The sequence below is a fragment of the Diplotaxodon limnothrissa genome, linkage group LG3, assembly GCF_057381915.1.
Source record: "Diplotaxodon limnothrissa isolate DT_005_m linkage group LG3, D_limnothrissa_male_GT1.1, whole genome shotgun sequence".
Lineage (NCBI taxonomy): Eukaryota > Metazoa > Chordata > Actinopteri > Cichliformes > Cichlidae > Diplotaxodon > Diplotaxodon limnothrissa.
In genome coordinates, this window is record NC_140598.1 from 68,201,956 (window position 1) to 68,226,595 (window position 24,640).

A 24,640-nucleotide genomic window follows, 5' to 3' on the forward strand; every position below is an offset into this window, starting at 1 on the left:
GCTGAGGCCACTTACACCACACCAGGGCCTGTGGCTCTTGCTCAGGCCACTCACATCACACCAGGCCCTGCGCTTCTGGCCGAGGCCATCTTCACCAAACCAGGCCCTGTGCTGCTTGCTGTGGCCATCTTCAACAATCCAGGGCCTGTGCTGTTGGATAAATGCCAAACTAAGCCTTTGGGTTAGGGTATTATGCAAACATGCAGGTATGGTTATAGGATTGTCTTCGTAACTTCAGGTACTTGCCACCTAATCACTTGAATCCATAAATTGAGACATTGTGCTGGGGCCAGCAGCTTACGGCCATACCACTCTGAGCACGCCCGACCTCGCCTGATCTCGGAAGCTAAGCAGGGCTGGGCTTGGTTAGTACTTGGATGGGAGACTGCCTGGGAATACCTGGTGCTGTAAGTCTTTCATTTTCATGTCATTGAACCACTTTTGATCCAGAGAAGGGGTGTATTAAAAGACCAAAAGCTGCTGCCCATTAATGAGGGCACATTAACGACACTGCTTTTGGCTCTTTTCCAATGTCTTGTGCTGCTAGCTGAGGCCACTTACACCACACCAGGGCCTGTGGCTCTTGCTCAGGCCACTCACATCACACCAGGCCCTGCGCTTCTGGCCGAGGCCATCTTCACCAAACCAGGCCCTGTGGCTCTTGCTCAGGCCACTTACACCACACCAGGGCCTTATTTGCTATTGAGGCCACTTACACCACACCAGGGCCTGTGGCACTTGCTCAGGCCACTTACACCACACCAGGGACCTTTTGCTGCTGGCTGAGGCCACTTACACCACACCAGTGCCTGTGGCTTCTGGCTGAGGCCACCTACACCACACCAGGGCCTGTGGCTGCTGGCTGAGGCCACTTACAACACACCAGGGCCTGTGGCTCTTGCTCAGGCCACTTACACCACACCAGGGCCTGTGGCACTTGCTCAGGCCACTTACACCACATCAGGGCCTGTGGCTCTGGCTGAGGCCACTTACACCACACCAGGGCCTGTGGCTGCTGGCTGAGGCCACTTACACCACACCAGGGCCTGTGGCTGCTGGCTGAGGCCACCTACACCACACCAGGGCATTAGTTGCTATTGAGGCCAATTACACCACACCAGGGTCTGTGGCTCTTGCTCAGGCCACTTACACCACACCAGGGCCTGTGGCACTGGCTGAGGCCACTTACACCACACCAGGGCCTGTGGCTGCTGGCTGAGGCCACTTACACCACACCAGGGCCTGTGGCTGCTGGCTGAGGCCACTTACACCACACCAGGGCCTGTGGCTCTTGCTCAGGCCACTTACACCACACCAGGGCCTGTGGCACTGGCTGAGGCCACTTAGACCACACCAGTGCCTGTGGCTGCTGGCTGAGGCCACTTACAACACACCAGGGCCTGTGGCTGCTGGCTGAGGCCACTTACACCAAACCAGGGCCTGTGGCTGCTTGCTGAGGCCATCTTCACCAAACCAGGCCCTGTGCTGCTTGCTGTGGCCATGTAAAACACACCAGGTCCTGTGCTGGTTCTTGAGGCCATCTTCAACAATCCAGGGCCTGTGCTGTTGGATAAATGCCAAACTGAGCCTTTGGGTTAGGGTATTATGCAAACATGCAGGTATGGTTATAGGATTGTCTTTGTAACTTCAGGTACTTGCCACCTAATCACTTGAATCCATAAATTGAGACATTGTGGTGGGGCCAGCAGCTTACGGCCATACCACCCTGAGCACGCCCGACCTTGTCTGATCTCCGAAGCTAAGCAGGGCTGGGCTTGGTTAGTACTTGGATGGAAGACTGCCTGGGAATACCTGGTGCTGTAAGCCTTTCATTTTCATGTCATTGAACCGCTTTTGATCCAGAGAAGGGGTGTATTAAAAGACCAAAAGCAGCTCCCCATTAATGAGGGCACATTAACGACATTGCTTTTGGCTGTTTTCCAATGTCTTGTGCTGCTAGCTGATGCCACCTACACCACACCAGGGCCTGAGTGACCGGCTGGGGCCACTTACACCACATCAGGGCCTGTGGCTGCTGGCTGAGGCCACTTACACCACACCAGGGCCTGTGGCTGCTGGCTGAGGCCACCTACACCACACCAGGGCCTTAGTTGCTATTGAGGCCAATTACACCACACCAGGGTCTGTGGCTCTTGCTCAGGCCACTCATATCACACCAGGCCCTGTGCTTCTGGCCGAGGCCATCTTCACCAAACCAGGCCCTGTGCTGCTTGCTGTGGCCATGTACAATACACCAGGCCCTGTGCTGGTTCCTGAGGCCATCTTCAACAATCCAGGGCCTGTGCTGTTGGATAAATGCCAAACTGAGCCTTTGGGTTAGGGTATTATGCAAACATGCAGGTATGGTTATAGGATTGTCTTCGTAACTTCAGGTACTTGCCACCTAATCACTTGAATCCATAAATTGAGACATTGTGCTGGGGCCAGCATCTTACAGCCACACCACCCTGAGCACGCCCGACCTCGTCTGATCTCGTAAGCTAAGCAGGGCTGGGCTTGGTTACTACTTGGATGGGAGACTGCCTGGGAATACCTGGTGCTGTAAGCCTTTCATTTTCATGTCATTGAACCGCTTTTGATCCAGAGAAGGGGTGTATTAAAAGACCAAAAGCAGCTCCCCATTAATGAGGGCACATTAACGACATTGCTTTTGGCTGTTTTCCAATGTCTTGTGCTGCTAGCTGATGCCACCTACACCACACCAGGGCCTGAGTGACCGGCTGGGGCCACTTACACCACATCAGGGCCTGTGGCTGCTGGCTGAGGCCACTTAGACCACACCAGGGCCTGTGGCTGCTGGCTGAGGCCACCTACACCACACCAGGGCCTTAGTTGCTATTGAGGCCAATTACACCACACCAGGGCCTGTGGCACTTGCTCAGGCCACTTACACCACACCAGGGCCTGTGGCTTCTGGCTGAGGCCACCTACACCACACCAGGGCCTGTGGCTGCTGGCTGAGGCCACTTACAACACACCAGGGCCTGTGGCTCTTGCTCAGGCCACTTACACCACACCAGGGCCTGTGGCTCTTGCTCAGGCCACTTACACCACATCAGGGCCTGTGGCTCTGGCTGAGGCCACTTACACCACACCAGGGCCTGTGGCTGCTGGCTGAGGCCACTTACACCACACCAGGGCCTGTGGCTGCTGGCTGAGGCCACCTACACCACACCAGGGCATTAGTTGCTATTGAGGCCAATTACACCACACCAGGGTCTGTGGCTGCTGACTGAGGCGACTTACACCACACCAGGGCCCTTTTGCTGCTGGCTGAGGCCACTTACACCACACCAGTGCCTGTGGCTTCTGGCTGAGGCGACTTACACCACACCAGGGCCTGTGGCTGCTGGCTGAGGCCACTTACACCACACCAGGGCCTGTGGCTGCTGGCTGAGGCCACGTACACCACACCAGGGCCTGTGGCTGCTGGCTGAGGCCACCTACACCACACCAGGGCCTGTGGCTGCTGGCTGAGGCCACTTACACCACACAAGGGCCTGTGGCTGCTGGCTGAGGCCACCTACACCACACCAGGGCCTGTGGCTGCTGGCTGAGGCCACTTACAACACACCAGGGCCTGTGGCTCTTGCTCAGGCCACTCATATCACACCAGGCCCTGTGCTTCTGGCCGAGGCCATCTTCACCAAACCAGGCCCTGTGCTGCTTGCTGTGGCCATGTACAACACACCAGGCCCTGTGCTGGTTCCTGAGGCCATCTTCAACAATCCAGGGCCTGTGCTGTTGGATAAATGCCAAACTGAGCCTTTGGGTTAGGGTATTATGCAAACATGCAGGTATGGTTATAGGATTGTCTTCGTAACTTCAGGTACTTGCCACCTCATCACTTGAATCCATAAATTGAGACATTGTGCTGGGGCCAGCAGCTTACGGCCATACCACCCTGAGCACCCCCGACCTCGTCTGATCTCGTAAGCTAAGCAGGGCTGGGCTTGGTTAGTACTTGGATGGGAGACTGCCTGGGAATACCTGGTGCTGTAAGCCTTTCATTTTCATGTCATTGAACCGCTTTTGATCCAGAGAAGGGGTGTATTAAAAGACCAAAAGCAGCTCCCCATTAATGAGGGCACATTAACGACATTGCTTTTGGCTGTTTTCCAATGTCTTGTGCTGCTAGCTGATGCCACCTACACCACACCAGGGCCTGAGTGACCGGCTGGGGCCACATACACCACATCAGGGCCTGTGGCTGCTGGCTGAGGCCACTTACACCACACCAGGGCCTGTGGCTGCTGGCTGAGGCCACCTACACCACACCAGGGCCTTAGTTGCTATTGAGGCCAATTACACCACACCAGGGCCTGTGGCTCTTGCTCAGGCCACTCACATCACACCAGGCCCTGCGCTTCTGGCCGAGGCCATCTTCACCAAACCAGGCCCTGTGGCTCTTGCTCAGGCCACTTACACCACACCAGGGCCTTATTTGCTATTGAGGCCAATTACACCACACCAGGGCCTGTGGCTCTTGCTCAGGCCACTCACATCACACCAGGCCCTGCGCTTCTGGCCGAGGCCATCTTCACCAAACCAGGCCCTGTGCTGCTTGCTGTGGCCATGTACAACACACCAGGCCCTGTGCTGGTTCCTGAGGCCATCTTCAACAATCCAGGGCCTGTGCTGTTGGATAAATGCCAAACTGAGCCTTTGGGTTAGGGTATTATGCAAACATGCAGGTATGGTTATAGGATTGTCTTCGTAACTTCAGGTACTTGCCACCTAATCACTTGAATCCATAAATTGAGACATTGTGCTGGGGCCAGCAGCTTACGGCCATACCACCCTGAGCACGCCCGACCTCGTCTGATCTCGGAAGCTAAGCAGGGCTGGGCTTGGTTACTACTTGGATGGGAAACTGCCTGGGAATACCTGGTGCTGTAAGCCTTTCATTTTCATGTCATTGAACCGCTTTTGATCCAGAGAAGGGGTGTATTAAAAGACCAAAAGCAGCTCCCCATTAATGAGGGCACATTAACGACATTGCTTTTGGCTGTTTTCCAATGTCTTGTGCTGCTAGCTGATGCCACCTACACCACACCAGGGCCTGAGTGACCGGCTGGGGCCACTTACACCACATCAGGGCCTGTGGCTGCTGGCTGAGGCCACTTACACCACACCAGGGCCTGTGGCTGCTGGCTGAGGCCACCTACACCACACCAGGGCCTTAGTTGCTATTGAGGCCAATTACACCACACCAGGGCCTGTGGCACTTGCTCAGGCCACTTACACCACACCAGGGCCTGTGGCTTCTGGCTGAGGCCACCTACACCACACCAGGGCCTGTGGCTGCTGGCTGAGGCCACTTACAACACACCAGGGCCTGTGGCTCTTGCTCAGGCCACTTACACCACACCAGGGCCTGTGGCTCTTGCTCAGGCCACTTACACCACATCAGGGCCTGTGGCTCTGGCTGAGGCCACTTACACCACACCAGGGCCTGTGGCTGCTGGCTGAGGCCACTTACACCACACCAGGGCCTGTGGCTGCTGGCTGAGGCCACCTACACCACACCAGGGCATTAGTTGCTATTGAGGCCAATTACACCACACCAGGGTCTGTGGCTGCTGACTGAGGCGACTTACACCACACCAGGGCCCTTTTGCTGCTGGCTGAGGCCACTTACACCACACCAGTGCCTGTGGCTTCTGGCTGAGGCGACTTACACCACACCAGGGCCTGTGGCTGCTGGCTGAGGCCACTTACACCACACCAGGGCCTGTGGCTGCTGGCTGAGGCCACGTACACCACACCAGGGCCTGTGGCTGCTGGCTGAGGCCACCTACACCACACCAGGGCCTGTGGCTGCTGACTGAGGCGACTTACACCACACCAGGGCCCTTTTGCTGCTGGCTGAGGCCACTTACACCACACCAGTGCCTGTGGCTTCTGGCTGAGGCGACTTACACCACACCAGGGCCTGTGGCTGCTGGCTGAGGCCACTTACACCACACCAGGGCCTGTGGCTCTTGCTCAGGCCACTTACACCACACCAGGGCCTTATTTGCTATTGAGGCCAATTACACCACACCAGGGCCTGTGGCTCTTGCTCAGGCCACTCACATCACACCAGGCCCTGCGCTTCTGGCCGAGGCCATCTTCACCAAACCAGGCCCTGTGCTGCTTGCTGTGGCCATGTACAACACACCAGGCCCTGTGCTGGTTCCTGAGGCCATCTTCAACAATCCAGGGCCTGTGCTGTTGGATAAATGCCAAACTGAGCCTTTGGGTTAGGTTATTATGCAAACATGCAGGTATGGTTATAGGATTGTCTTCGTAACTTCAGGTACTTGCCACCTAATCACTTGAATCCATAAATTGAGACATTGTGCTGGGGCCAGCAGCTTACGGCCATACCACCCTGAGCACGCCCGACCTCGTCTGATCTCGGAAGCTAAGCAGGGCTGGGCTTGGTTAGTACTTGGATGGGAGACTGCCTGGGAATACCTGGTGCTGTAAGCCTTTCATTTTCATGTCATTGAACCGCTTTTGATCCAGAGAAGGGGTGTATTAAAAGACCAAAAGCAGCTGCCCATTAATGAGGGCACATTAACGACACTGCTTTTGGCTCTTTTCCAATGTCTTGTGCTGCTAGCTGATGCCACCTACACCACACCAGGGCCTGAGTGACCGGCTGGGGCCACTTACACCACATCAGGGCCTGTGGCTCTGGCTGAGGCCACTTACACCACACCAGGGCCTGTGGCTGCTGGCTGAGGCCAGTTACACCACACCAGAGCCTGTGGCTGCTGGCTGAAGCCACTTACCCCACACCAGGGCCTTAGTTGCTATTGAGGCCACTTACACCACACCAGGGCCTGTGGCTGCTGGCTGAGGCCACCTACACCACACCAGGGCCTGTGGCTGCTGGCTGAGGCGACTTACACCACACCAGGGCCTTAGTTGCTATTGAGGCCAATTACACCACACCAGGGTCTGTGGCTCTTGCTCAGGCCACTTACACCACACCAGGGCCTGTGGCACTGGCTGAGGCCACTTACACCACACCAGGGCCTGTGGCTGCTGGCTGAGGCCACTTACACCACACAAGGGCCTGTGGCTGCTGGCTGAGGCCACCTACACCACACCAGGGCCTGTGGCTGCTGGCTGAGGCCACTTACACCACACCAGGGCCTTAGTTGCTATTGAGGCCAATTACACCACACCAGGGTCTGTGGCTCTTGCTCAGGCCACTTACACCACACCAGGGCCTGTGGCACTGGCTGAGGCCACTTACACCACACCAGGGCCTGTGGCTGCTGGCTGAGGCCACCTACACCACACCAGGGCCTGTGGCTGCTGGCTGAGGCCACTTACACCACACCAGGGCCTTAGTTGCTATTGAGGCCAATTACACCACACCAGGGTCTGTGGCTCTTGCTCAGGCCACTTACACCACACCAGGGCCTGTGGCACTGGCTGAGGCCACTTACACCACACCAGGGCCTGTGGCTGCTGGCTGAGGCCACTTACACCACACAAGGGCCTGTGGCTGCTGGCTGAGGCCACCTACACCACACCAGGGCCTGTGGCTGCTGGCTGAGGCCACTTACAACACACCAGGGCCTGTGGCTGCTGGCTGAGGCCACCTACACCACACCAGGGCCTTAGTTGCTATTGAGGCCAATTACACCACACCAGGGTCTGTGGCTCTTGCTCAGGCCACTTACACCACACCAGGGCCTGTGGCACTGGCTGAGGCCACTTACACCACACCAGGGCCTGTGGCTGCTGGCTGAGGCCACTTACACCACACAAGGGCCTGTGGCTGCTGGCTGAGGCCACCTACACCACACCAGGGCCTGTGGCTGCTGGCTGAGACCACTTACACCACACCAGGGCCTGTGGCTCTTGCTCAGGCCACTTACACCACACCAGGGCCTGTGGCTCTTGCTCAGGCCACTTACACCACACCAGGGCCTGAGTGACCGGCTGGGGCCACTTACACCACATCAGGGCCTGTGGCTCTGGCTGAGGCCACTTACACCACACCAGGGCCTGTGGCTGCTGGCTGAGGCCACCTACACCACACCAGGGCCTTAGTTGCTATTGAGGCCAATTACACCACACCAGGGTCTGTGGCTCTTGCTCAGGCCACTTACACCACACCAGGGCCTGTGGCACTGGCTGAGGCCACTTACACCACACCAGGGCCTGTGGCTGCTGGCTGAGGCCACTTACACCACACAAGGGCCTGTGGCTGCTGGCTGAGGCCACCTACACCACACCAGGGCCTGTGGCTGCTGGCTGAGGCCACTTACAACACACCAGGGCCTGTGGCTCTTGCTCAGGCCACTCATATCACACCAGGCCCTGTGCTTCTGGCCGAGGCCATCTTCACCAAACCAGGCCCTGTGCTGCTTGCTGTGGCCATGTACAACACACCAGGCCCTGTGCTGGTTCCTGAGGCCATCTTCAACAATCCAGGGCCTGTGCTGTTGGATAAATGCCAAACTGAGCCTTTGGGTTAGGGTATTATGCAAACATGCAGGTATGGTTATAGGATTGTCTTCGTAACTTCAGGTACTTGCCACCTCATCACTTGAATCCATAAATTGAGACATTGTGCTGGGGCCAGCAGCATACGGCCATACCACCCTGAGCACCCCCGACCTCGTCTGATCTCGTAAGCTAAGCAGGGCTGGGCTTGGTTAGTACTTGGATGGGAGACTGCCTGGGAATACCTGGTGCTGTAAGCCTTTCATTTTCATGTCATTGAACCGCTTTTGATCCAGAGAAGGGGTGTATTAAAAGACCAAAAGCAGCTCCCCATTAATGAGGGCACATTAACGACATTGCTTTTGGCTGTTTTCCAATGTCTTGTGCTGCTAGCTGATGCCACCTACACCACACCAGGGCCTGAGTGACCGGCTGGGGCCACATACACCACATCAGGGCCTGTGGCTGCTGGCTGAGGCCACTTACACCACACCAGGGCCTGTGGCTGCTGGCTGAGGCCACCTACACCACACCAGGGCCTTAGTTGCTATTGAGGCCAATTACACCACACCAGGGCCTGTGGCTCTTGCTCAGGCCACTCACATCACACCAGGCCCTGCGCTTCTGGCCGAGGCCATCTTCACCAAACCAGGCCCTGTGGCTCTTGCTCAGGCCACTTACACCACACCAGGGCCTTATTTGCTATTGAGGCCAATTACACCACACCAGGGCCTGTGGCTCTTGCTCAGGCCACTCACATCACACCAGGCCCTGCGCTTCTGGCCGAGGCCATCTTCACCAAACCAGGCCCTGTGCTGCTTGCTGTGGCCATGTACAACACACCAGGCCCTGTGCTGGTTCCTGAGGCCATCTTCAACAATCCAGGGCCTGTGCTGTTGGATAAATGCCAAACTGAGCCTTTGGGTTAGGTTATTATGCAAACATGCAGGTATGGTTATAGGATTGTCTTCGTAACTTCAGGTACTTGCCACCTAATCACTTGAATCCATAAATTGAGACATTGTGCTGGGGCCAGCAGCTTACGGCCATACCACCCTGAGCACGCCCGACCTCGTCTGATCTCGGAAGCTAAGCAGGGCTGGGCTTGGTTAGTACTTGGATGGGAGACTACCTGGGAATACCTGGTGCTGTAAGCCTTTCATTTTCATGTCATTGAACCGCTTTTGATCCAGAGAAGGGGTGTATTAAAAGACCAAAAGCAGCTGCCCATTAATGAGGGCACATTAACGACACTGCTTTTGGCTCTTTTCCAATGTCTTGTGCTGCTAGCTGATGCCACCTACACCACACCAGGGCCTGAGTGACCGGCTGGGGCCACTTACACCACATCAGGGCCTGTGGCTCTGGCTGAGGCCACTTACACCACACCAGGGCCTGTGGCTGCTGGCTGAGGCCAGTTACACCACACCAGAGCCTGTGGCTGCTGGCTGAAGCCACTTACCCCACACCAGGGCTTTAGTTGCTATTGAGGCCACTTACACCACACCAGGGCCTGTGGCTGCTGGCTGAGGCCACTTACACCACACCAGGGCCTGTGGCTGCTGGCTGAGGCCACCTACACCACACCAGGGCCTTAGTTGCTATTGAGGCCAATTACACCACACCAGGGTCTGTGGCTCTTGCTCAGGCCACTTACACCACACCAGGGCCTGTGGCACTGGCTGAGGCCACTTACACCACACCAGGGCCTGTGGCTGCTGGCTGAGGCCACTTACACCACACAAGGGCCTGTGGCTGCTGGCTGAGGCCACCTACACCACACCAGGGCCTGTGGCTGCTGGCTGAGACCACTTACACCACACCAGGGCCTGTGGCTCTTGCTCAGGCCACTTACACCACACCAGGGCCTGTGGCTCTTGCTCAGGCCACTTACACCACACCAGGGCCTGTGGCTCTTGCTCAGGCCACTTACACCACACCAGGGCCTGTGGCTCTTGCTCAGGCCACTCATATCACGCCAGGCCCTGTGCTTCTGGCCGAGGCCATCTTCACCATACCAGGCCCTGTGCTGCTTGCTGTGGCCATGTAAAACACACCAGGTCCTGTGCTGGTTCTTGAGGCCATCTTCAACAATCCAGGGCCTGTGCTGTTGGATAAATGCCAAACTGAGCCTTTGGGTTAGGGTATTATGCAAACATGCAGGTATGGTTATAGGATTGTCTTCGTAACTTCAGGTACTTGCCACCTAATCACTTGAATCCATAAATTGAGACATTGTGCTGGGGCCAGCAGCTTACGGCCATACCACCCTGAGCACCCCCGACCTCGTCTGATCTCGTAAGCTAAGCAGGGCTGGGCTTGGTTAGTACTTGGATGGGAGACTGCCTGGGAATACGTGGTCCTGTAAGCCTTTCATTTTGATGTCATTGAACCGCTTTTGATCCAGAGAAGGGGTGTATTAAAAGACCAAAAGCAGCTCCCCATTAATGAGGGCACATTAACGACATTGCTTTTGGCTGTTTTCCAATGTCTTGTGCTGCTAGCTGATGCCACCTACACCACACCAGGGCCTGAGTGACCGGCTGGGGCCACATACACCACATCAGGGCCTGTGGCTGCTGGCTGAGGCCACTTACACCACACCAGGGCCTGTGGCTGCTGGCTGAGGCCACCTACACCACACCAGGGCCTTAGTTGCTATTGAGGCCAATTACACCACACCAGGGTCTGTGGCTCTTGCTCAGGCCACTTACACCACACCAGGGCCTGTGGCACTGGCTGAGGCCACTTACACCACACCAGGGCCTGTGGCTGCTGGCTGAGGCCACCTACACCACACCAGGGCCTGTGGCTGCTGGCTGAGGCCACTTACAACACACCAGGGCCTGTGGCTCTTGCTCAGGCCACTCATATCACACCAGGCCCTGTGCTTCTGGCCGAGGCCATCTTCACCAAACCAGGCCCTGTGCTGCTTGCTGTGGCCATGTACAACACACCAGGCCCTGTGCTGGTTCCTGAGGCCATCTTCAACAATCCAGGGCCTGTGCTGTTGGATAAATGCCAAACTGAGCCTTTGGGTTAGGGTATTATGCAAACATGCAGGTATGGTTATAGGATTGTCTTCGTAACTTCAGGTACTTGCCACCTAATCACTTGAATCCATAAATTGAGAAATTGTGCTGGGGCCAGCAGCTTACGGCCATACCACTCTGAGCACGCCCGACCTCGTCTGAGCTCGGAAGCTAAGCAGGGCTGGGCTTGGTTAGTACTTGGATGGGAGACTGCCTGGGAATACCTGGTGCTGTAAGTCTTTCATTTTCATGTCATTGAACCGCTTTTGATCCAGAGAAGGGGTGTATTAAAAGACCAATAGCAGCTGCCCATTAATGAGGGCACATTAACGACACTGCTTTTGGCTCTTTTCCAATGTCTTGTGCTGCTAGCTGATGCCACCTACACCACACCAGGGCCTAAGTGACCGGCTGGGGCCACTTACACCACATCAGGGCCTGTGGCTCTGGCTGAGGCCACTTACACCACACCAGGGCCTGTGGCTGCTGGCTGAGGCCAGTTACACCACACCAGAGCTTGTGGCTGCTGGCTGAAGCCACTTACACCACACCAGGGCCTTAGTTGCTATTGAGGCCAATTACACCACACCAGGGTCTGTGGCTCTTGCTCAGGCCACTTACACCACACCAGGGCCTGTGGCACTGGCTGAGGCGACTTACACCACACCAGGGCCTGTGGCTGCTGGCTGAGGCCACTTACACCACACCAGGGCCTGTGGCTGCTGGCTGAGGCCACCTACACCCCACCAGGGCCTGTGGCTGCTGGCTGAGGCGACTTACACCACACCAGGGCCCTTTTGCTGCTGGCTGAGGCCACTTACACCACACCAGTGCCTGTGGGTTCTGGCTGAGGCGACTTACACCACACCAGGGCCTGTGGCTGCTGGCTGAGGCGACTTACACCACACCAGTGCCTGTGGCTCTTGCTCAGGCCACTCACATCACACCAGGCCCTGCGCTTCTGGCCGAGGCCATCTTCACCAAACCAGGCCCTGTGCTGCTAGCTGATGCCACCTACACCACACCAGGGCGTGAGTGACCGGCTGGGGCCACTTACACCACACCAGGGCCTGTGGCTGCTGGCTGAGGCCACTTACACCACACCAGGGCCTGTGGCTGCTGGCTGAGGCCACCTACACCACACCAGGGCCTTAGTTGCTATTGAGGCCAATTACACCACACCAGGGTCTGTGGCTCTTGCTCAGGCCACTTACACCACACCAGGGCCTGTGGCACTGGCTGAGGCCACTTACACCACACCAGGGCCTGTGGCTGCTGGCTGAGGCCACCTACACCACACCAGGGCCTGTGGCTGCTGGCTGAGGCCACTTACAACACACCAGGGCCTGTGGCTCTTGCTCAGGCCACTCATATCACACCAGGCCCTGTGCTTCTGGCCGAGGCCATCTTCACCAAACCAGGCCCTGTGCTGCTTGCTGTGGCCATGTACAACACACCAGGCCCTGTGCTGGTTCCTGAGGCCATCTTCAACAATCCAGGGCCTGTGCTGTTGGATAAATGCCAAACTGAGCCTTTGGGTCAGGGTATTATGCAAACATGCAGGTATGGTTATAGGATTGTCTTCGTAACTTCAGGTACTTGCCACCTCATCACTTGAATCCATAAATTGAGACATTGTGCTGGGGCCAGCAGCTTACGGCCATACCACCCTGAGCACCCCCGACCTCGTCTGATCTCTTAAGCTAAGCAGGGCTGGGCTTGGTTAGTACTTGGATGGGAGACTGCCTGGGAATACCTGGTGCTGTAAGCCTTTCATTTTCATGTCATTGAACCGCTTTTGATCCAGAGAAGGGGTGTATTAAAAGACCAAAAGCAGCTCCCCATTAATGAGGGCACATTAACGACATTGCTTTTGGCTGTTTTCCAATGTCTTGTACTGCTAGCTGATGCCACCTACACCACACCAGGGCCTGAGTGACCGGCTGGGGCCACATACACCACATCAGGGCCTGTGGCTGCTGGCTGAGGCCACTTACACCACACCAGGGCCTGTGGCTGCTGGCTGAGGCCACCTACACCACACCAGGGCCTTAGTTGCTATTGAGGCCAATTACACCACACCAGGGCCTGTGGCTCTTGCTCAGGCCACTCACATCACACCAGGCCCTGCGCTTCTGGCTGAGGCCACCTACACCACACCAGGGCCTGTGGCTGCTGACTGAGGCGACTTACACCACACCAGGGCCCTTTTGCTGCTGGCTGAGGCCACTTACACCACACCAGTGCCTGTGGCTTCTGGCTGAGGCGACTTACACCACACCAGGGCCTGTGGCTGCTGGCTGAGGCCACTTACACCACACCAGGGCCTGTGGCTCTTGCTCAGGCCACTCACATCACACCAGGCCCTGCGCTTCTGGCCGAGGCCATCTTCACCAAACCAGGCCCTGTGGCTCTTGCTCAGGCCACTTACACCACACCAGGGCCTTATTTGCTATTGAGGCCAATTACACCACACCAGGGCCTGTGGCTCTTGCTCAGGCCACTCACATCACACCAGGCCCTGCGCTTCTGGCCGAGGCCATCTTCACCAAACCAGGCCCTGTGCTGCTTGCTGTGGCCATGTACAACACACCAGGCCCTGTGCTGGTTCCTGAGGCCATCTTCAACAATCCAGGGCCTGTGCTGTTGGATAAATGCCAAACTGAGCCTTTGGGTTAGGTTATTATGCAAACATGCAGGTATGGTTATAGGATTGTCTTCGTAACTTCAGGTACTTGCCACCTAATCACTTGAATCCATAAATTGAGACATTGTGCTAGGGCCAGCAGCTTACGGCCATACCACCCTGAGCACGCCCGACCTCGTCTGATCTCGGAAGCTAAGCAGGGCTGGGCTTGGTTAGTACTTGGATGGGAGACTGCCTGGGAATACCTGGTGCTGTAAGCCTTTCATTTTCATGTCATTGAACCGCTTTTGATCCAGAGAAGGGGTGTATTAAAAGACCAAAAGCAGCTGCCCATTAATGAGGGCACATTAACGACACTGCTTTTGGCTCTTTTCCAATGTCTTGTGCTGCTAGCTGATGCCACCTACACCACACCAGGGCCTGAGTGACCGGCTGGGGCCAGTTACACCACATCAGGGCCTGTGGCTCTGGCTGAGGCCACTTACACCACACCAGGGCCTGTGGCTGCTGGCTGAGGCCACCTACACCACACCAGGGCCTGTGGCTGCTGACTGAGGCGACTTACACCACACCAGGGCCCTTTTGCTGCTGGCTGAGGCCACTTACACCACACCAGTGCCTGTGGCTTCTGGCTGAGGCGACTTACACCACACCAGGGCCTGTGGCTGCTGGCTGAGGCCACTTACACCACACCAGGGCCTGTGGCTCTTGCTCAGGCCACTCACATCACACCAGGCCCTGCGCTTCTGGCCGAGGCCATCTTCACCAAACCAGGCCCTGTGGCTCTTGCTCAGGCCACTTACACCACACCAGGGCCTTATTTGCTATTGAGGCCAATTACACCACACCAGGGCCTGTGGCTCTTGCTCAGGCCACTCACATCACACCAGGCCCTGCGCTTCTGGCCGAGGCCATCTTCACCAAACCAGGCCCTGTGCTGCTTGCTGTGGCCATGTACAACACACCAGGCCCTGTGCTGGTTCCTGAGGCCATCTTCAACAATCCAGGGCCTGTGCTGTTGGATAAATGCCAAACTGAGCCTTTGGGTTAGGTTATTATGCAAACATGCAGGTATGGTTATAGGATTGTCTTCGTAACTTCAGGTACTTGCCACCTAATCACTTGAATCCATAAATTGAGACATTGTGCTGGGGCCAGCAGCTTACGGCCATACCACCCTGAGCACGCCCGACCTCGTCTGATCTCGGAAGCTAAGCAGGGCTGGGCTTGGTTAGTACTTGGATGGGAGACTGCCTGGGAATACCTGGTGCTGTAAGCCTTTCATTTTCATGTCATTGAACCGCTTTTGATCCAGAGAAGGGGTGTATTAAAAGACCAAAAGCAGCTGCCCATTAATGAGGGCACATTAACGACACTGCTTTTGGCTCTTTTCCAATGTCTTGTGCTGCTAGCTGATGCCACCTACACCACACCAGGGCCTGAGTGACCGGCTGGGGCCACTTACACCACATCAGGGCCTGTGGCTCTGGCTGAGGCCACTTACACCACACCAGGGCCTGTGGCTGCTGGCTGAGGCCAGTTACACCACACCAGAGCCTGTGGCTGCTGGCTGAAGCCACTTACCCCACACCAGGGCCTTAGTTGCTATTGAGGCCACTTACACCACACCAGGGCCTGTGGCTGCTGGCTGAGGCCACCTACACCACACCAGGGCCTGTGGCTGCTGGCTGAGGCGACTTACACCACACCAGGGCCTTAGTTGCTATTGAGGCCAATTACACCACACCAGGGTCTGTGGCTCTTGCTCAGGCCACTTACACCACACCAGGGCCTGTGGCACTGGCTGAGGCCACTTACACCACACCAGGGCCTGTGGCTGCTGGCTGAGGCCACTTACACCACACAAGGGCCTGTGGCTGCTGGCTGAGGCCACCTACACCACACCAGGGCCTGTGGCTGCTGGCTGAGGCCACTTACACCACACCAGGGCCTTAGTTGCTATTGAGGCCAATTACACCACACCAGGGTCTGTGGCTCTTGCTCAGGCCACTTACACCACACCAGGGCCTGTGGCACTGGCTGAGGCCACTTACACCACACCAGGGCCTGTGGCTGCTGGCTGAGGCCACCTACACCACACCAGGGCCTGTGGCTGCTGGCTGAGGCCACTTACACCACACCAGGGCCTTAGTTGCTATTGAGGCCAATTACACCACACCAGGGTCTGTGGCTCTTGCTCAGGCCACTTACACCACACCAGGGCCTGTGGCACTGGCTGAGGCCACTTACACCACACCACGGCCTGTGGCTGCTGGCTGAGGCCACTTACACCACACAAGGGCCTGTGGCTCTTGCTCAGGCCACTCACATCACACCAGGCCCTGCGCTTCTGGCCGAGGCCATCTTCACCAAACCTGGCCCTCTGCTGCTAGCTGTGGCCATGTACAACACACCAGGCCCTGTGCTGGTTCCTGAGGCCACTTACACCACACCAGGGCCTGTGGCACTGGCTGAGGCGACTTACACCACACCAGGGCCTGTGGCTGCTGGCTGAGGCCACTTACACCACACCAGGGCCTGTGGCTGCTGGCTGAGGCCACCTACACCACACCAGGGCCTTAGTTGCTATTGAGGCCAATTACACCACACCAGGGCCTGTGGCTCTTGCTCAGGCCACTCACATCACACCAGGCCCTGCGCTTCTGGCCGAGGCCATCTTCACCAAACCAGGCCCTGTGGCTCTTGCTCAGGCCACTTACACCACACCAGGGCCTTATTTGCTATTGAGGCCAATTACACCACACCAGGGCCTGTGGCTGCTGGCTGAGGCCACTTACACCACACAAGGGCCTGTGGCTGCTGGCTGAGGCCACCTACACCACACCAGGGCCTGTGGCTGCTGGCTGAGACCACTTACACCACACCAGGGCCTGTGGCTCTTGCTCAGGCCACTTACACCACACCAGGGCCTGTGGCTCTTGCTCAGGCCACTTACACCACACCAGGGCCTGTGGCTCTTGCTCAGGCCACTTACACCACACCAGGGCCTGTGGCTCTTGCTCAGGCCACTCATATCACGCCAGGCCCTGTGCTTCTGGCCGAGGCCATCTTCACCAAACCAGGCCCTGTGCTGCTTGCTGTGGCCATGTACAACACACCAGGCCCTGTGCTGGTTCCTGAGGCCATCTTCAACAATCCAGGGCCTGTGCTGTTGGATAAATGCCAAACTGAGCCTTTGGGTTAGGGTATTATGCAAACATGCAGGTATGGTTATAGGATTGTCTTCGTAACTTCAGGTACTTGCCACCTAATCACTTGAATCCATAAATTGAGACATTGTGCTGGGGCCAGCAGCTTACGGCCATACCACCCTGAGCACGCCCGACCTCGTCTGATCTCGGAAGCTAAGCAGGGCTGGGCTTGGTTAGTACTTGGATGGGAGACTGCCTGGGAATACCTGGTGCTGTAAGCCTTTCATTTTCATGTCATTGAACCGCTTTTGATCCAGAGAAGGGGTGTATTAAAAGACCAAAAGCAGCTGCCCATTAATGAGGGCACATTAACGACATTGCTTTTGGCTCTTTTCCAATGTCTTGTGCTGCTAGCTGATGCAACCTACACCACACAAGGGCCTGAGTGACCGGCTGGGGCCACTTACACCACATCAGGGCCTGTGGCTCTGGCTGAGGCCACTTACACCACACCAGGGCCTGTGGCTGCTGGCTGAGGCCACCTACACCACACCAGGGCATTAGTTGCTATTGAGGCCAATTACACCACACCAGGGTCTGTGGCTCTTGCTCAGGCCACTTACACCACACCAGGGCCTGTGGCACTGGCTGAGGCCACTTACACCACACCAGGGCCTGTGGCTGCTGGCTGAGGCCACTTACACCACACAAGGGCCTGTGGCTGCTGGCTGAGGCCACCTACACCACACCAGGGCCTGTGGCTGCTGGCTGAGACCACTTACACCACACCAGGGCCTGTGGCTCTTGCTCAGGCCACTTACACCACACCAGGGCCTGTGGCTCTTGCTCAGGCCACTTACACCACACCAGGGCCTGTGGCTCTTGCTCAGGCCACTCATATCACGCCAGGCCCTGTGCTTCTGGCCGAGGCCATCTTCACCAAACCAGGCCCTGTGCTGCTTGCTGTGGCCATGTACAACACACCAGGCCCTGTGCTGGTTCCAGAGGCCATCTTCAACAATCCAGGGCCTGTGCTGTTGGATAAATGCCAAACTGAGCCTTTGGGTTAGGGTATTATGCAAACATGCAGGTATGGTTATAGGATTGTCTTCGTAACTTCAGGTACTTGCCACCTAATCACTTGAATCCATAAATTGAGACATTGTGCTGGGGCCAGCAGCTTACGGCCATACCACCCTGAGCACGCCCGACCTCGTCTGATCTCGGAAGCTAAGCAGGGCTGGGCTTGGTTAGTACTTGGATGGGAGACTACCTGGTGCTGTAAGCCTTTCATTTTCATGTCATTGAACCGCTTTTGATCCAGAGAAGTGGTGTATTAAAAGACCAAAAGCATCTGCCCATTAATGAGGGCACATTAACGACATTGCTTTTGGCTCTTTTCCAATGTCTTGTGCTGCTAGCTGATGCAACCTACACCACACAAGGGCCTGAGTGACCGGCTGGGGCCACTTACACCACATCAGGGCCTGTGGCTCTGGCTGAGGCCACGTACACCACACCAGGGCCTGTGGCTGCTGGCTGAGGCCACTTACACCACACCAGGGCCTGTGGCTGCTGGCTGAGGCCACCTACACCACACCAGGGCATTAGTTGCTATTGAGGCCAATTACACCACACCAGGGTCTGTGGCTCTTGCTCAGGCCACTTACACCACACCAGGGCCTGTGGCACTGGCTGAGGCCACTTACACCACACCAGGGCCTGTGGCTGCTGGCTGAGGCCACTTACACCACACCAGGGCCTGTGGCTGCTGGCTGAGGCCACTTACACCACACCAGGGCCTGTGGCTGCTGGCTGAGGCCACCTACACCACACCAGGGCCTGTGGCTGTTGACTGAGGCGACTTACACCACACCAGGGCCCTTTTGCTGCTGGCTGAGGCCACTTACACCACACCAGTGCCTGTGGCTTCTGGCTGAGGCGACTTACACCACACCAGGGCCTGTGGCTGCTGGCTGAGGCCACTTACACCACACCAGGGCCTGTGGCTCTTGCTCAGGCCACTCACATCACACCAGGCCCTGCGCTTCTGGCCGAGGCCATCTTCACCAAACCAGGCCCTGTGCTGCTTGCTGTGGCCATCTTCAACAATCCAGGGCCTGTGCTGTTGGATAAATGCCAAACTGAGCCTTTGGGTTAGGGTATTATGCAAACATGCAGGTATGGTTATAGGATTGTCTTCGTAACTTCAGGTACTTGCCACCTAATCACTTGAATCCATAAATTGAGACATTGTGCTGGGGCCAGCATCTTACGGCCATACCACCCTGAGCACGCCCGACCTCGTCTGATCTCGTAAGCTAAGCAGGGCTGGGCTTGGTTAGTACTTGGATGGGAGACTGCCTGGGAATACCTGGTGCTGTAAGCCTTTCATTTTCATGTCATTGAACCGCTTTTGATCCAGAGAAGGGGTGTATTAAAAGACCAAAAGCAGCTCCCCATTAATGAGGGCACATTAACGACATTGCTTTTGGCTGTTTTCCAATGTCTTGTGCTGCTAGCTGATGCCACCTACACCACACCAGGGCCTGAGTGACCGGCTGGGGCCACTTACACCACATCAGGGCCTGTGGCTGCTGGCTGAGGCCACTTACACCACACCAGGGCCTGTGGCTGCTGGCTGAGGCCACCTACACCACACCAGGGCCTTAGTTGCTATTGAGGCCAATTACACCACACCAGGGCCTGTGGCACTTGCTCAGGCCACTTACACCACACCAGGGCCTGTGGCTTCTGGCTGAGGCCACCTACACCACACCAGGGCCTGTGGCTGCTGGCTGAGGCCACTTACAACACACCAGGGCCTGTGGCTCTTGCTCAGGCCACTTACACCACATCAGGGCCTGTGGCTCTTGCTCAGGCCACTTACACCACATCAGGGCCTGTGGCTCTGGCTGAGGCCACTTACACCACACCAGGGCCTGTGGCTGCTGGCTGAGGCCACTTACACCACACCAGGGCCTGTGGCTGCTGGCTGAGGCCACCTACACCACACCAGGGCATTAGTTGCTATTGAGGCCAATTACACCACACCAGGGTCTGTGGCTCTTGCTCAGGCCACTTACACCACACCAGGGCCTGTGGCACTGGCTGAGGCCACTTACACCACACCAGGGCCTGTGGCTGCTGGCTGAGGCCACTTACACCACACCAGGGCCTGTGGCTGCTGGCTGAGGCCACTTACACCACACCAGGGCCTGTGGCTGCTGGCTGAGGCCACCTACACCACACCAGGGCCTGTGGCTGCTGACTGAGGCGACTTACACCACACCAGGGCCCTTTTGCTGCTGGCTGAGGCCACTTACACCACACCAGTGCCTGTGGCTTCTGGCTGAGGCGACTTACACCACACCAGGGCCTGTGGCTGCTGGCTGAGGCCACTTACACCACACCAGGCCCTGTGCTGCTTGCTGTGGCCATGTACAACACACCAGGCCCTGTGCTGGTTCCTGAGGCCATCTTCAACAATCCAGGGCCTGTGCTGTTGGATAAATGCCAAACTGAGCCTTTGGGTTAGGGTATTATGCAAACATGCAGGTATGGTTATAGGATTGTCTTCGTAACTTCAGGTACTTGCCACCTAATCACTTGAATCCATAAATTGAGACATTGTGCTGGGGCCAGCAGCTTACGGCCATACCACCCTGAGCACGCCCGACCTCGTCTGATCTCGGAAGCTAAGCAGGGCTGGGCTTGGTTAGTACTTGGATGGGAGACTGCCTGGGAATACCTGGTGCTGTAAGCCTTTCCTTTTCATGTCATTGAACCGCTTTTGATCCAGAGAAGGGGTGTATTAAAAGACCAAAAGCATCTGCCCATTAATGAGGGCACATTAACAACACTGCTTTTGGCTCTTTTCCAATGTCTTGTGCTGCTAGCTGATGCCACCTACACCACACCAGGGCCTGAGTGACCGGCTGGGGCCACTTACACCACATCAGGGCCTGTGGCTCTGGCTGAGGCCACTTACACCACACCAGGGCCTGTGGCTGCTGGCTGAGGCCAGTTACACCACACCAGAGCCTGTGGCTGCTGGCTGAAGCCACTTACACCACACCAGGGCCTTAGTTGCTATTGAGGCCACTTACACCACACCAGGGCCTGTGGCTGCTGGCTGAGGCCACCTACACCACACCAGGGCCTGTGGCTGCTGGCTGAGGCGACTTACACCACACCAGGGCCCTTTTGCTGCTGGCTGAGGCCACTTACACCACACCAGTGCCTGTGGCTTCTGGCTGAGGCGACTTACACCACACCAGGGCCTGTGGCTGCTGGCTGAGGCCACTTACACCACACCAGGGCCTGTGGCTCTTGCTCAGGCCACTCACATCACACCAGGCCCTGCGCTTCTGGCTGAGGCCATCTTCACCAAACCAGGCCCTGTGGCTCTTGCTCAGGCCACTTACACCACACCAGGGCCTTATTTGCTATTGAGGCCACTTACACCACACCAGGGCCTGTGGCTCTGGCTTAGGCCACTTACACCACACCAGGGCCTGTGGCACTTGCTCAGGCCACTTACACCACACCAGGGCCTGTGGCTCTTGCTCAGGCCACTTACACCACACCAGGGCCTGTGGCACTGGCTGAGGCCACTTAGACCACACCAGGGCCTGTGGCTGCTGGCTGAGGCCACTTACAACACACCAGGGCCTGTGGCTGCTGGCTGAGGCCACTTACACCACACCAGGGCCTGTGGCTCTTGCTCAGGCCACTCACATCACACCAGGCCCTGTGCTTCTGGCCGAGGCCATCTTCACCAAACCAGGCCCTGTGCTGCTTGCTGTGGCCATGTACAACACACCAGGCCCTGTGCTGGTTCCTGAGGCCATCTTCAACAATCCAGGGCCTGTGCTGTTGGATAAATGCCAAACTGAGCCTTTGGGTTAGGGTATTATGCAAACATGCAGGTATGGTTATAGGATTGTCTTCGTAACTTCAGGTACTTGCCACCTAATCACTTGAATCCATAAATTGAGACATTGTGCTGGGGCCAGCAGCTTACGGCCATACCACCCTGAGCACGCCCGACCTCGTCTGATCTCGCAAGCTAAGCAGGGCTGGGCTTGGTTAGTACTTGGATGGGAGACTGCCTGGGAATACCTGGTGCTTTAAGCCTTTCCTTTTCATGTCATTGAACCGCTTTTGATCCAGAGAAGGGGTGTATTAAAAGACCAAAAGCAGCTCCCCATTAATGAGGGCACATTAACGACATTGCTTTTGGCTGTTTTCCAATGTCTTGTGCTGCTAGCTGATGCCACCTACACCACACCAGGGCCTGAGTGACCGGCTGGGGCCACTTACACCACATCAGGGCCTGTGGCTGCTGGCTGAGGCCACTTACACCACACCAGGGCCTGTGGCTGCTGGCTGAGGCCACCTACACCACACCAGGGCCTGTGGCTGCTGACTGAGGCGACTTACACCACACCAGGGCCCTTTTGCTGCTGGCTGAGGCCACTTACACCACACCAGTGCCTGTGGCTTCTGGCTGAGGCGACTTACACCACACCAGGGCCTGTGGCTGCTGGCTGAGGCCACTTACACCACACCAGGGCCTGTGGCTCTTGCTCAGGCCACTCACATCACACCAGGCCCTGCGCTTCTGGCCGAGGCCATCTTCACCAAACCAGGCCCTGTGCTGCTTGCTGTGGCCATGTACAACACACCAGGCCCTGTGCTGGTTCCTGAGGCCATCTTCAACAATCCAGGGCCTGTGCTGTTGGATAAATGCCAAACTGAGCCTTTGGGTTAGGGTATTATGCAAACATGCAGGTATGGTTATAGGATTGTCTTCGTAACTTCAGGTACTTGCCACCTAATCACTTGAATCCATAAATTGAGACATTGTGCTGGGGCCAGCAGCTTACGGCCAGCAGCTTACGGCCATACCACCCTGAGCACGCCCGACCTCGTCTGATCTCGGAAGCTAAGCAGGGCTGGGCTTGGTTAGTACTTGGATGGGAGACTGCCTGGGAATACCTGGTGCTGTAAGCCTTTCATTTTCATGTCATTGAACCGCTTTTGATCCAGAGAAGGGGTGTATTAAAAGACCAAAAGCAGCTGCCCATTAATGAGGGCTTATTAACGACATTGCTTTTGGCTCTTTTCCAATGTCTTGTGCTGCTAGCTGATGCAACCTACACCACACAAGGGCCTGTGGCTCTGACTGAGGCCACTTACACCACACCAGGGCCTGTGGCTGCTGGCTGAGGCCACTTACACCACACCAGGGCCTGTGGCTGCTGGCTGAGGCCACCTACACCACACCAGGGCATTAGTTGCTATTGAGGCCAATTACACCACACCAGGGTCTGTGGCTCTTGCTCAGGCCATTTACACCACACCAGGGCCTGTGGCACTGGCTGAGGCCACTTACACCACACCAGGGCCTGTGGCTGCTGGCTGAGGCCACTTACACCACACCAGGGCCTGTGGCTGCTGGCTGAGGCCACTTACACCACACCAGGGCCTGTGGCTGCTGGCTGAGGCCACCTACACCACACCAGGGCCTGTGGCTGCTGACTGAGGCGACTTACACCACACCAGGGCCCTTTTGCTGCTGGCTGAGGCCACCTACACCCCACCAGGGCCTGTGGCTGCTGGCTGAGGCGACTTACACCACACCAGGGCCTGTGGCTCTTGCTCAGGCCACTCATATCACACCAGGCCCTGTGCTTCTGGCTGAGGCCACTTACACCACACCAGGGCCTGTGGCTGCTGGCTGAGGCCAGTTACACCACACCAGAGCTTGTGGCTGCTGGCTGAAGCCACTTACACCACACCAGGGCCTTAGTTGCTATTGAGGCCAATTACACCACACCAGGGTCTGTGGCTCTTGCTCAGGCCACTTACACCACACCAGGGCCTGTGGCACTGGCTGAGGCGACTTACACCACACCAGGGCCTGTGGCTGCTGGCTGAGGCCACTTACACCACACCAGGGCCTGTGGCTGCTGGCTGAGGCCACCTACACCCCACCAGGGCCTGTGGCTGCTGGCTGAGGCGACTTACACCACACCAGGGCCCTTTTGCTGCTGGCTGAGGCCACTTACACCACACCAGTGCCTGTGGCTTCTGGCTGAGGCGACTTACACCACACCAGGCCCTGCGCTTCTGGCCGAGGCCATCTTCACCAAACCTGGCCCTCTGCTGCTAGCTGTGGCCATGTACAACACACCAGGCCCTGTGCTGGTTCCTGAGGCCACTTACACCACACCAGTGCCTGTGGCTTCTGGCTGAGGCGACTTACACCACACCAGGGCCTGTGGCTGCTGGCTGAGGCCACTTACACCACACCAGGGCCTGTGGCT

At 57.0% G+C, this 24,640-nt stretch overlaps 7 non-coding genes and 12 pseudogenes across 7 annotated transcripts; all 19 read left to right on the top strand.

The window, feature by feature from the left end:
- The first annotated feature begins 295 nt into the window (after positions 1-295).
- On the top strand, positions 296-414 carry LOC146636997 (5S ribosomal RNA; annotated as a pseudogene).
- Positions 415-1,708: 1,294 nt separating this feature from the next.
- LOC146636998 (5S ribosomal RNA) lies at positions 1,709-1,827 on the top strand (annotated as a pseudogene).
- Positions 1,828-2,450: 623 nt separating this feature from the next.
- Positions 2,451-2,569, top strand: LOC146636999 (5S ribosomal RNA; annotated as a pseudogene).
- A 1,338-nt stretch (positions 2,570-3,907) lies between these two features.
- On the top strand, positions 3,908-4,026 carry LOC146637000 (5S ribosomal RNA; annotated as a pseudogene).
- Positions 4,027-4,804: 778 nt separating this feature from the next.
- LOC146637001 (5S ribosomal RNA) lies at positions 4,805-4,923 on the top strand (annotated as a pseudogene).
- Positions 4,924-6,379: 1,456 nt separating this feature from the next.
- LOC146637002 (5S ribosomal RNA) lies at positions 6,380-6,498 on the top strand. Its single transcript, XR_014905696.1, has one exon. It is a non-coding gene; the product is annotated as a 5S ribosomal RNA (ribosomal RNA).
- Positions 6,499-8,616: 2,118 nt separating this feature from the next.
- On the top strand, positions 8,617-8,735 carry LOC146637003 (5S ribosomal RNA; annotated as a pseudogene).
- A 778-nt stretch (positions 8,736-9,513) lies between these two features.
- Positions 9,514-9,632, top strand: LOC146637004 (5S ribosomal RNA). Its single transcript, XR_014906104.1, has one exon. It is a non-coding gene; the product is annotated as a 5S ribosomal RNA (ribosomal RNA).
- Positions 9,633-10,727: 1,095 nt separating this feature from the next.
- On the top strand, positions 10,728-10,846 carry LOC146637005 (5S ribosomal RNA; annotated as a pseudogene).
- A 781-nt stretch (positions 10,847-11,627) lies between these two features.
- On the top strand, positions 11,628-11,746 carry LOC146637006 (5S ribosomal RNA; annotated as a pseudogene).
- A 1,413-nt stretch (positions 11,747-13,159) lies between these two features.
- Positions 13,160-13,278, top strand: LOC146637007 (5S ribosomal RNA; annotated as a pseudogene).
- Positions 13,279-14,295: 1,017 nt separating this feature from the next.
- Positions 14,296-14,414, top strand: LOC146637008 (5S ribosomal RNA). The gene has a single exon (XR_014905697.1). It is a non-coding gene; the product is annotated as a 5S ribosomal RNA (ribosomal RNA).
- Positions 14,415-15,314: 900 nt separating this feature from the next.
- On the top strand, positions 15,315-15,433 carry LOC146637009 (5S ribosomal RNA). The gene has a single exon (XR_014905698.1). It is a non-coding gene; the product is annotated as a 5S ribosomal RNA (ribosomal RNA).
- A 2,035-nt stretch (positions 15,434-17,468) lies between these two features.
- LOC146637010 (5S ribosomal RNA) lies at positions 17,469-17,587 on the top strand. Its single transcript, XR_014905699.1, has one exon. It is a non-coding gene; the product is annotated as a 5S ribosomal RNA (ribosomal RNA).
- An 898-nt stretch (positions 17,588-18,485) lies between these two features.
- On the top strand, positions 18,486-18,594 carry LOC146637011 (5S ribosomal RNA; annotated as a pseudogene).
- A 982-nt stretch (positions 18,595-19,576) lies between these two features.
- LOC146637012 (5S ribosomal RNA) lies at positions 19,577-19,695 on the top strand (annotated as a pseudogene).
- A 1,258-nt stretch (positions 19,696-20,953) lies between these two features.
- Positions 20,954-21,072, top strand: LOC146637013 (5S ribosomal RNA). The gene has a single exon (XR_014905700.1). It is a non-coding gene; the product is annotated as a 5S ribosomal RNA (ribosomal RNA).
- A 1,254-nt stretch (positions 21,073-22,326) lies between these two features.
- Positions 22,327-22,445, top strand: LOC146637014 (5S ribosomal RNA; annotated as a pseudogene).
- Positions 22,446-23,205: 760 nt separating this feature from the next.
- LOC146637015 (5S ribosomal RNA) lies at positions 23,206-23,324 on the top strand. Its single transcript, XR_014905701.1, has one exon. It is a non-coding gene; the product is annotated as a 5S ribosomal RNA (ribosomal RNA).
- Positions 23,325-24,640: the final 1,316 nt, after the last annotated feature.